Source organism: Diplotaxodon limnothrissa, linkage group LG23 (assembly GCF_057381915.1).
Source record: "Diplotaxodon limnothrissa isolate DT_005_m linkage group LG23, D_limnothrissa_male_GT1.1, whole genome shotgun sequence".
Taxonomy (NCBI): domain Eukaryota; kingdom Metazoa; phylum Chordata; class Actinopteri; order Cichliformes; family Cichlidae; genus Diplotaxodon; species Diplotaxodon limnothrissa.
The window spans coordinates 16,978,835-16,990,776 of record NC_140617.1 but is presented as its reverse complement, the minus strand read 5'-3'; positions in this window follow the sequence as shown (position 1 = coordinate 16,990,776).

Here is an 11,942-nt window from a genome sequence, read left to right as displayed (position 1 = left end):
TTCAAAGGCAGCACAGCAGATCAAGATACTAATGCATTTGTTGAGATTTCCAAAGATCTAGTAACTAAACTAGGGAATGCGGATTCCCCGGACTACATATGCCACTACCACCTACCCCAAATTACCACAGTATGTAATTAAAGCACCTTAGGGCCCACTTGATTAAATTAAAAGAAAGACATGGCATAACTCATAATGACATTCTGGAATAAACACGGAACGCATAGTATAAGAAATCTCAAGGCTAAACTGTTTCATTCATCTAGTAATGAGATGTGGATGAAGAGTGAAAGGAGGGCAATCATGTGAGCGGAACACTGTTCCTGGCAGTAGTTGATGATGACATGATCTGCAGATGACCTTTTTAATGAAGTTTCGCATTGCTGTGTTTGCTGTGGATGTGTTTGTATGTGTGATTTGGATGGAGGTAGGGGGCAGTCAGTTCATACCTCTGTGTCTCAGGGGATCTGAGCTTAGCCCTGAAAGAAAATGTCCATTCGCCACTCATCAGTGTGATCTTCTTTTTGCTCATCACACACCTCTATCCTTTTTAACCAACATTTTTCTACTTTCCTTCTCATATACCAGTTCTGTGCATGGCAGGGAGCTAGTTTGTAAATTATAGATTTGTTGGTGACTCATGCTGTGGTCCTGTTGTTTCACCTCACTCTCCACTCGGTTTTTATTTATTTGTTTTTACGTTTTTATTTATTTCTTTTGGAAGTTTCTCTTGTGTAAAGCAGGGAAGTTCTACTTTAAACTGTTTTTGTGCCACTGGGTTTGGTCCTTGTGAATAATCTTCCAAATGTAACACTATGAACACTGATCTGAGCTGAATATAAACTCCAGCCTGTTCCTTCTTAACAATTTACCAGCATTCTTGAGATATTTTCTTTCTCCCCAGACACGAGAGCACTGGTTATTCTACTCATATCTGTGTTGTTACTAATAAACGGACAAGCCATGACTTACTACTAACCACTTTTTTAAATTGGTCATATGGAAACGGGACCTATCTAAGGGTTTTAAGTGGTAAAGTGAAGATTATGTATTGTTGAATCAGTGGTATAGAAACACTGCTGAATGTACCATATTTTAAGATCTAATTACACTCGAATCGTGGCGATGAAGAAACAATTAGAGGATTTTAAATATGCGTCTTTCTTTCCTGAGACAGCACAAAATAAATTAAGTATTGACAGAGCTACAGAGAGGGCACAGGGATTTTCACTGAGCTAATTTGTCTTTAATATTTAAGATAAAAGTGGTTCAAGTTTACATTTGCAAGTTGTTGGTGCTTACAGATCCAGGCCACGATATACAAGAATAGAGATTCAGTTAGTTATTATTATTTTTTATTAAATAAACCAAATCAACCCAAAGTAAAGTAGGGGGGAAACATAAACAGACACATATCAAGGTTATCCACTCATGCAAAATACCACTACATGCTGTGTTTATTACAGCTACAAAACACTTTTACGTTTGTGGGGAACCTATAGGAGTAAGAGTATAAACTATAATTCCTCTTCTCTGGCTTTAATAGTTTGATGCTGAGATTCTGCTTCAACATTTGGAAGCTCCTGGGCTCTAGGACGTGCTGAAGCTCATGTCGCTTCTTTTATCTTTTTGAATTTATTAATTGCATGGATTGTGAAATAAAACAGTCAGTCTGCATGCTTAAAAACAGAAGGTACAGACAGGATGTATCAAAATGTGAAACTCATCAGAAGTGATCATTTACACATTGACATGATATATGAATGGAGCCAGAGAGTCACAATTCCACCAACAGACCCATCCCTATAAAATATTCTGAGATGGAGCAAGCTGTTCCTGCTCAAATGAAGTAGACACGAAGGTGCACCAGGGATGGCCGAGGGGATAAACATGGTGTGCAGCAAAACAGAATACTGTTTTGTGCGACTTCTTTGTGGGAACCTTGTTTATGGCAGGTGCTGCTGAAAACGGCGCAATGGAGTGAGAAGACAATTGAGCCTTGTAACATCTCAGGAGTCCAATTTTTGTTTAAAGAGTTGGAGAACCTTGTCTGTAGCACAGAATTGCACAGGAGGTCTCAGGAGGACCCAGATTTGTTGAAGTACCTTTTAACTGCAAACTTGTCATCTGCACCATGTATTGCCACTTCTCTTCTTAATGTTGGAACCATTGGTTAGTCATATGTGCATGCTGTAATCCAGAAGTTACAGTTGAATGTGGAATAACTAGGAGCAGATTTCACAAAATGACCTGTTGCAACAGTGGCACCCTTTTACAATACTACAATCGAACTCAGTGAGTTCTTTATTGTGACTCATTCTTGTTTGTAAAGGTAGACTGCATAGCTAGGTGCACACCTAGTAGGACTGAAAAAGCCCGAATTAAAAAAATAATAGGTGTGGTCCAATAGCTATATTTTTCTATATAGTTGAACTATCATAATGTCCTGCACTGATAATGTATTATCATGTTGTGCAAAATCTAAGAGAGTCAACAAGAGTCCCCCATTATGTGAGACTATGTACTCTACTGTCCTACTTATGTCATGTGACAAGAAACTGTAATAACTAAGGAAATGTCTGAGAAATTCGTCAAGGTTTGTCTTTTACCTTGTTAAAGGATATAATTTAACCTTAAATTCACCACACACTTTAAACCTTAATCAAATTGTAATAAAAAGGTACATTTGCATACAGAAGTAAAATCTATAAATAAATAAAAAATATTCATACATAAGAGTTGAATGCTTGTCTGCTGGTGTCAGAAATTATGTGCTGTCCACTGTTGCACACACCTCGTAGTTCAGATATTAAACACTTTTTTCCTCTTGACATCAAAAAACAATGATTACACAAGAGCCTTTTCATTAAAAGAGAATGTGAAGAGCCAGAGTTCACATGAGTAACCGGTGAACTGGGATTAAGAAGGTCTTGGTTACGTGCACGCTGGGTCACCCTTAAAATTTTAATAAACAAAATAAAAATGTACATTTTTTTTTTTTTTTTTTTTTTTTTGGCCTGTCCCGTTTGGCTCTTTTGCCATCAGAATTGTTGTCTAAAGGCAAAGAAAGATGCCCAACGGATTTACTTTACCAAACTGACCATCCCAGCCTTGCCGTAATGGTCCATTTGATTCACCTTTTATTGTTTATTTTATTTTCACTTACTGAATACGGGACAGACTTGACTGGGGGAAAGAAGGGGAGAAAGAAAGAGGGAAAGAGAAACAGCTGAGAAGAGGGACGGGGGAGAAGGGCAAAAGACAAAAACCAACAGAACGGGCAGAGAAAAAAAAAATGCATATATCAATCACCTGGATCACCTGCTGAGAAAGAAAAAAGAAAGCAAGCAGAAGAGAACAAGAGTAATAGAATAAACAACATCACAATGATATATGGGAATATGACAGTAAATACTAAATGTTAAACATTATTGTGCAGCACATAAGATCAACAGAACACAGTGTGCTTTGAGGTAGGAGCCAAAAAGGGTGTAGTTTGTGGGTGTGATCACCCGTGTGTACACCTGTGAGCATGGACGCGCTTGCTGACGGACGTGGGTTACTGACCTGGTAGCCTGGCTGGCCCTGGGTGGGTCCGGGATGGGCGTGAGGTTCTGGGGGCGCTCCGTCTCTGGGCTGGGACCCGGACCGGGCCTCGGGGGCTTGGGTCCTGGTTGGTGTGTTGCCGGGGTTGTGGGCGGGTGGGTGCATGGGGGCCCAGCCCTGCGTTGAGCCACCTGGGGGGCTCTTCAACTGGTGGGGGAGATTGTCACATCTTGCAGGAGCTTTCCTCTCCTCAGGAGCTCCCTCTGCAGGAGGGGGAGATACAGGAGAGGTGGAGGAAGATCTCAGCCTGGGTGTTTATTGTCTTATGTAGTCTGGAAGATGAGTGGATGGTGGGGTGGGTGCAGTTTTCTCTGTGGTGGGGTTGGGTGGACTGTCCTGGGCTCTGTGGGGCCGGGCGGCGCTGCTGCACTGGGCCCGGTCTGGATGGGCCTGGGCCCCCTTTCCCTGGCGGGTCGCGGAGTATGGGGGTGCCTACTGGGGTCAGCGGGGGAGCTGGCCCCAGGGAGGGGTCACTTGCCCCTCCCTTCCTTCCCTCCCCATCTCCAGCTGCCTCCCTCTTCCCGCTCCACCACAACCACCCACACATGCAGGGCCTTGGAGTAGGGGTATGTCACCAGGGTGCAGAGGAGGCTACCCCCCCCCCCCCCCCCCCCCCCTCTGTCCCCTTCTGGCTGCCTCTGCCTCAATTTTATCCCACAACTTAGACATTCACATTACTCACACTCTCATTACACATACATATAGGATCTTGGGGGTGGGCACGATACACGGAGTCCAAAGTACCATCAGGGTGTACACCCCACCCCTGGCATCGTTGCCCACCTCTCAATTTTAAATACACGTAGACATTGAGGGCTAGCAGGAGGGACCATGCGCTTACCTGCTGCTCTCTGGCAGGTAGCTCCATGCCCTCCTGGGTTTTAAATGCACCTTAGAACACACATGCATCAACATTACAATGAGCGGGTGGAGGGAGGTTTGGAGTCTTCTCTCACCCCCGTTCTCTGCGACCTGCTGGAGCAGGGGGGCTAGGAGGAGGAGTTGGCCGTCCGACTGCGGTCTGGAGTGTGGAGCCTTCCTGCTGCTGCGGAGTCGGGGCGGTCTGCCTCCCCCCACCGCAGGGAAAAGGGAAACACCACCTGGGTCTGGGTGCAGTTCCCCCCTCCAGGGGCGGGGGCACCTAGACCCGGTTTGTAGAGTACGCTTGGGGAGTGTGATCGTGTGTACAGCGTCTCTTTATGTCTGTCTCCACGTTGGTTGAGTGTGGAGTAAGTGCATATGAGAGCACGAGGGTGGGAATGGATGTTTGTATCTGTGTGTGCCTGTATGTCTGTGTCTATATGTCAGGTTGGGTGTCAGGCGCCACCTCTCTGGGGACATCTCAGGCCCTCCAAGGTTTGGAGGCCTATCTCCCCCTACCACCACTTCCCCTGCCAGTGGCGGACCCCCTCAGACATCGGTGCGTTGGTGGTTCTTTGTGTCCGGGGATGGGCGTCCAGGTACACACCGGCTCACTCCTTGGCGGCCGCTTATCGGGGCCTGGAGCCTGGGGCTCGCTCGGGCCACTTCGGAGGTGGGGTGCCCCCGGCCTCTCGGCCTGGGGCTCGGTCACTCAGGCGCAGCTGGCTGCCGGCGGAGCTCACGGGCGCGTCACTGCAACTCCCCCTGGCTTCTGCTCCGCGGCTGCTGAGTGAGCCCTCATCTGGGACTCTCCTCAGCTCTTTCCGGGACAGTGGCGCAGCTGCCCCTCTGTTGGTCTTCCTTGGTCTCTTGTGTTCTGCGGGCCTCTGGATGTCTGGAGTTTTGATCTCCTCCACACCTGCTTCACGCCCTGGAGGACGGGGCTGTGGCCCCCCCACACCCTCCAGCAGATTATTACATGAAGGAACCTTTTAAAAAAACAAAACAAAAAAAAAGTACATTATATTACATTTTTTTTCTAATACACACAACATGCTTTTTTACTTTAGATGTGAAAAAACGATATAAACTTGATGTTGTTCTTTTTTTCCCCAGACGTTTCAGGCAGTGCTTCCTGTAATGTAGGGGATTTTTAAGACACTGAGAGCTAGCCTCTAGATAGGTCAAAATGGACTCAAATGAACTCTAGCTCATTTACACTCATTTCTAGTACTTGAAACTCCACCAAAACCAGATAGAGATGAACCACATCTACATGGCCACTTCTTCCTTGCAATTTGTGAGGTTTATGCAAGAAAAATGTCAGAAAAATGTAATAAATAGCAGTTAGAGGACAAATAACAAATATGTCTATTCATTTTTACATCAAGTAGTTTTTTAATGTGACCACCTTTACAGTCAGTTTCATTAAAAGCTATATGTAATGCACATATAATGTTCAGTAGAACGCAACATGACTTCCTACCAGTCACATGATTTGCAGGAAGTAGTGTTGCAGGGTGACATTTGTTGAATGTGTCAAATAACTGAATCACCATATGACTTCACACCCATCTACATTTCTGTGTAAGAAGCCAGCATGCAAAAAAAAACTGAAGCAGAATTGAAATAATTATTTTTATTCTCAGTCTGGCCAAAATGAGTCACTGCTTTAATGAGAATTTCTGGTATAAATGGTGATTAACGCGCTGATATGCAACAATGGACTGTGCGAAGATACCATAGCATTAAATTTAAGTATATGCTATACTCTACCTTTCTCTGATTTTGTCAGTAAGGAGAACCCTCGAATAATAATGGGCAGGGACAAAACATTCATTTGACAGAAAGGTCTATATAGGCACATTGGTGAACTCTTTTTCTTGCTTTCTTTGCTGTGTGAGCCCAGCTGAACGAGCTGAACAGGTGTAGAAAATATAAATGTCATTGTGATACAGACAATAAAGTGTTTTGCTTTTGCCACAAAACCATCATCCTACACTTAACACTACTTTTGAAGAGTATAGCAGTTAGGAAACCATAATAATAGTCTTAAAAAGAAACAGTCCGATGTTGGAAACCAAACTGTGGGATTAACTGTGGGAATCCAACTCAAACTGCAAATTAAATATTGAAACAGAGCCAAATATCTTCCAACTGGATGTGCTTCCAAGTGAGAAACAAACTGCTAGCTACTATATTGTGAACATGTTGCAACTACTTGTCTAATGTTACTGCATTATTAAAATGATGAATGTAATATGACAGGATTTGTTTGGTAGCTGTATGCAGTGGTTGAAAGCGAGTACTCTGTTTTATGTTTCTCTGAGCTTATCTGTACTAAAACATTTGTTTTGAGATTAGAAAGTCTGAAACGAGTAAACCGGCATTTTCATTTGTTACTCACTGGTTTAGTGATGTTGAGCTGAGGGGTGGTGTGTGGGGGATGGCTCAATGCAGCAGCATTCTACTGTAGCCTTCTTTTGCTTTTCTGGGAGGTTTTTCTTTGTAAACAAGTGCTTCTTGTTACTGTATACCCAGTGTCCCTAGAAATCCCATTCAAACTAAATTGTTCTTCAAAACAAGAATTATTTGTGCCAAGAGTAACAGTCAGAACTGAATAGCTATGTATTGTGTAGTAAGTAGAATGTAGCAGTGTAACAATTTTATAAACAGTCTAAAATTGTGATTTAAACATTCACAATTTTTTACCGAGGTTTTAAGCTCCCTGTGATTATCAGTGTGGAGCTGGTAATGCCTAGTTAAATTATGTTGGTCAGATAAAAGCTGTAATATTAAGATGAAAGTTATTTAGACAACAAGTGAAATGGAAATAAATCCATACCTTTATAACATAACAAGAGCTGTTACAAGTCTGTGTCCTGTTGCCTAGTCTTACATTAGATGAGTTAGGTAAATGGAACATAGTTTGTCATTTCTTCAAATTATGAGAAAATGTCATGCCTTTCCAGTCATGACTTTCTTTAATAGATTAATAATCTGCAGATTAGAATATATTATCATTTTAAATTTAGTATGGACACCCAGGTAAATACTTGACACTCAATAGATTTTTACCCCTCAGTTGTAAAAGGCTGATGGGGTACTGTTATTACCCTGTGGGACAGACGAGCAGAGGAGCGGTATGGACACCAAATTTGTGAATGTAATAACTTGAGAATCAGTCGATTTAGGATTTTGAAAACGATACCATACGTGCAGCTATTAAACATCTCAGACGAGCTTGAATCTCAGCGACATAAAGGTCAAAGGCAGAAGTCAAGTTTACTAAAAATGTTATGGATGCGATAACTCAAGAAGGAAGTCACCTAGGTTTGTCAAATTGATACCATAGGAACAACTCCTTAAAATCTTGTTTGAGCCAAGGCCCAGGTGACATTGATTTCAAGGTCTAGGTCAGAGCTCATGTTTTCTGAAAAACACAAAAAAATGGGAGTTTAGTTAAAAGTTTACATTTTAAGACAAACACTGTTTAGACTTAAATATTTTCGTTATCTTGTTAAATGAACACTGTCAATTAACATTACACTGATAACACCCCTGATAACATTTCCTGTCTCACGCCAACATTGGCATTGTTGTTTCATTAATTAGACATCGCTCCTAGCCACTACCTTACCTGATTACAGATGGCTGATTTTGCTGTTGGTTATTGGTCGCGAACAGTTAAACAGCTAATATTAATATATTTGCCAGTCGCGATAACGTTTATGATAACCGTTCATTAAAATGTAATTGTTCTTGTTGAAATGGGAGCTTTACTGATATCTTGATATCGCTCATAAAATGTTGTAAGGTGTTCTGAACATCAACGGATTATCTGCCAGTGAGTGGAGTGGGTGTCTGTCTGCAACTCTATGCAATGGTATACATACATATGTGAAAGTAAAATCTTAATTCTGAAACAGTAAAAGCTTCTGGTGTTACAGTGTCAACTAAATTCTTTGGCCAGTAAATAAATGTAGATGTAGATATGGATCCAAAAACATCTGAAAAAAATATACTTGCTCATGAACAGTGTAGTTATATAATATACTGTAAATATACTGTATATATAGATAAACTCATATTCAGGCCGTTTTCAATTATTGGGGAAAAAAAATCCAGATATAAATAGATGCAATCAAAGGAGAACATAAAAAATCACGTATTAACTCAGCTGTGCTACATTGCTAACAATAAATAAACTTAAAAAAAAGTTTTTTTAAAGAAAAAAAAAAAGAAGTGCAGTACTGCCTCAATAAAGTGGGCATTGATGCTCATACAGCTGATGGACCAAGTGTGTAACTTGACCATTCCTAAGTGATAGTGTGACAGTTGTTTGGCTCTATAATCTGTTTATACACTGGAAACTACCATTTGACTGAGAAATGTTTTTGGTAACAAGAGTCAGTACTTTCATCTGCTGCTTAAACTGAACATTTTTTGACTGCTCTTGTTGATATCGTGTATTTTACAATAAGGTATGCTATTGTATTATGACATCAGTGTCTTTCTTTATTTTTTGTTGTAAGGTATGGTACATAAGTGTTTGGAACTGTGAAGTCTTGCATTGTGCATTGCATTGTGCAAGTAAACAGTCAACTGTGCACCGTGCGAGGATGGCACTGCTTCAGAAGCATAAAAAGAATTTGTGGTGTTATCTGCCTTTGGGGGAACGTGCTTTTGACACAGTTTGCAGTATATGTCACTCTGCTTCTTTGTTGGACTTTAAATAGCCTGGGTCTGTGTCCCTCAGGGTGTCATGTCTGTTGTTCAAGTTTTCCATTGTCTTCACATTTGCCATCATCTTTTACCTTCCTCACATTGCTAACATACTAGTGCGTACGTCTGGAGTAGCCCATGCACCTGCACATGTGCTGCTGCCGGCTGCTCTTCCTACGCCATGTGTGTCAATCTAATCTGACGTGACTCCAAGTCTGTTCCAACCACATGATTGGTTTGGCAGGAAGCTATTCTTATTGTTACTGCCCTTTTAAATTGTCTGTCAAAACATGGATGAGATGAATTCTGTCCATTTCACATTGACCATGACTCATATTACAACTGAGGAAAGGTTTTTAGTTATTAGCGGTAGTTATCTTTATCATATTATTGCTCAGCCCTAGTTGACACCCATCTTATCTGGGTTATCAGTGGTCATATTATCTTTGAATGGTCTGCTACAGGATAATCCAACTGCATGTCAACAGGTGTGACCATTAACAAAACAATTCTGCGTCGCACAGGCACACGGTTTTATGCAAAGTGACCCACTGAACTGTCATTTAGTGCTCACGATTAGCTTTTCGTCACTCTGCCCTGGCCCTTGCTCTTAGGTTATGAGAGCCTTTTGCTAGCATTCTGAAATGACTTCGTACAGACGCTGTGGTGAAAGCCGATAATCATTGGCTGTGTTTACATAATTTTTTTTCTCCCAGATTTAATAACTGTGACAGTCCCTGCTGAATTATCTGCAAGTGCTGAATAATACTTTTTTATGCTACAGTGCAAGCAGCTTGAAAGACTCGACACAGTATCCTCCAGGACTTCTTGAAAAATAAATAAACTATTTCCATAGTGTTGATGTGAAGCCAAGTTGATGAATTATGAGATGATGGCTTTGCTCTCTTTTGTCTTACATTTGCCCCAGAGGGTGTCACTTTTAGAGTCTTCAAGTCCTTTCACACATTTGTATTAGCTGAAAGCTCACCTGAGGATGAAGCTGAAAAGAACAGACTGTGCTGGCAGGCTGATAGGGCTGTTAAGGTTAAGGCTGTTACATGGCCAGGGAGTGTGTCTTTGTATGTGCATGAGTGTGCCTATGTGCAGGCATGCATTACTCAGACTAGAGGTTTGTAGAGAAACAACAGTAGAAGTGGAGCAACGTTAATGGATAGCTGTACTTCCAAGAGACAAAGCTACTGAAGTCTTCTCTTCTCTTCTCTTCTCTTCTCTTCTCTTCTCTTCTCACACACACAGACACAGACACACACACACACACACACACACACACACACACACACACACACACACACACACACATTCGCCTACCAATGGCAGTGGAGATGTTATGGCAGGTGGTCATCTGTTAACAGCAACCAGCTCCTTAAGGGTCTCTGTGGAACCTCAGGGACTCGAGAGAGGAAGGTTTTTCAAATGTGCTCCTCAAACTAACTGGCTACAGTAATTATGTCTTTGAAGTAGACTTGAACTCTCACCAAGTGTAACACAGGTTGGAAAGATGAGTCGAGTGATTAAGAGAGGTAATGGATACTGGGGAGGGTGAATGTAAAAGGTTAGGAATGAGGTATAATGATCTAACCTGCACAGGTTCCTTGTGATTTGGGTGCATAATTGTGTGTCCTTTTATGTGTGATTGTGCTTTAAGTTGAATGTGTGTGTGTGTGCGTGTGTGTGTGAAAGCTTTCAGGAGGCAGCCTGTACTTGCCTGTGCCTCTGTCCTGAAGGGATACATCTCACGCTGAGCCAGTGTGGTGGTGAGGAAAGCCAGTTTCACGCCAACCTACTGCTTTCCCCATTGACCCCAACCCCCTGCAACCACGCAAAACATGTCTGCCAGGTGAAGCAAACAGAGTAGGGAGAACTCAGCTCTTCCACCACCCACACAGATAACACCAGTCACTTTCCATTTTATCCCTGCTGTGGTACTCATGGCACCAAGCCGCTTAGTATGGACGCCTACTGTTAGACTTTGTGACCGAGAGAAAATTTCCACACATTGATTATTCTCTGTCTAGGTGACTGAATTGAATACAATGCAGGCCGATGAATGCTTAATGCACACATAATTCATGTAAGGTTATTAGGCTGTGTGTGTGTGTGTGTGTGTGTGTGTGTTTGGCAGGGCACATTGGACTGCTGTAAGAGGCCGCTGCCTTCAGGGAATACCACTGCCATGAAGGATGTGCATGGTCTGCAGCAGCATTTGTGTGGGTGGTATGTGTGTAACATTGAAGGTTTCTAATCAGAACATCGCTCTAACATCATACTGGATGATCTTCAAATTCTATAAATCCAAGCACATATACACACTTAATTTCATAGACATACAAAAGTGTTTTCTCCACTCACATTGTCTACATGAATGGATGTTGACGCGTCACTATTTCATAATTTGCATCTAATTTATATATAACTGTTGCTGCGATAAAGATCAAATCAAATCAAATCAAATCACTTTTTATTGTCACATCACATGTGCAGGCACACTGGCACAGCACATGCGAGTGAAATTCTTGTGTGCGAGCCCCACAAGCAACAGAGATGTGCAAACACAACAACACAAACGAGCAAAATACAAGAATGGCCAACCTGAAACTAATAAATATATGTACAATATATAATAGTGTATGCATTTCTGGATGTGTATACTAAATATTTTCCTACGTGTGTGTGTGTGTGTGTGTGTGTGTGTGTATACACATTTTTACAAATTAAAGATGACATCTAAG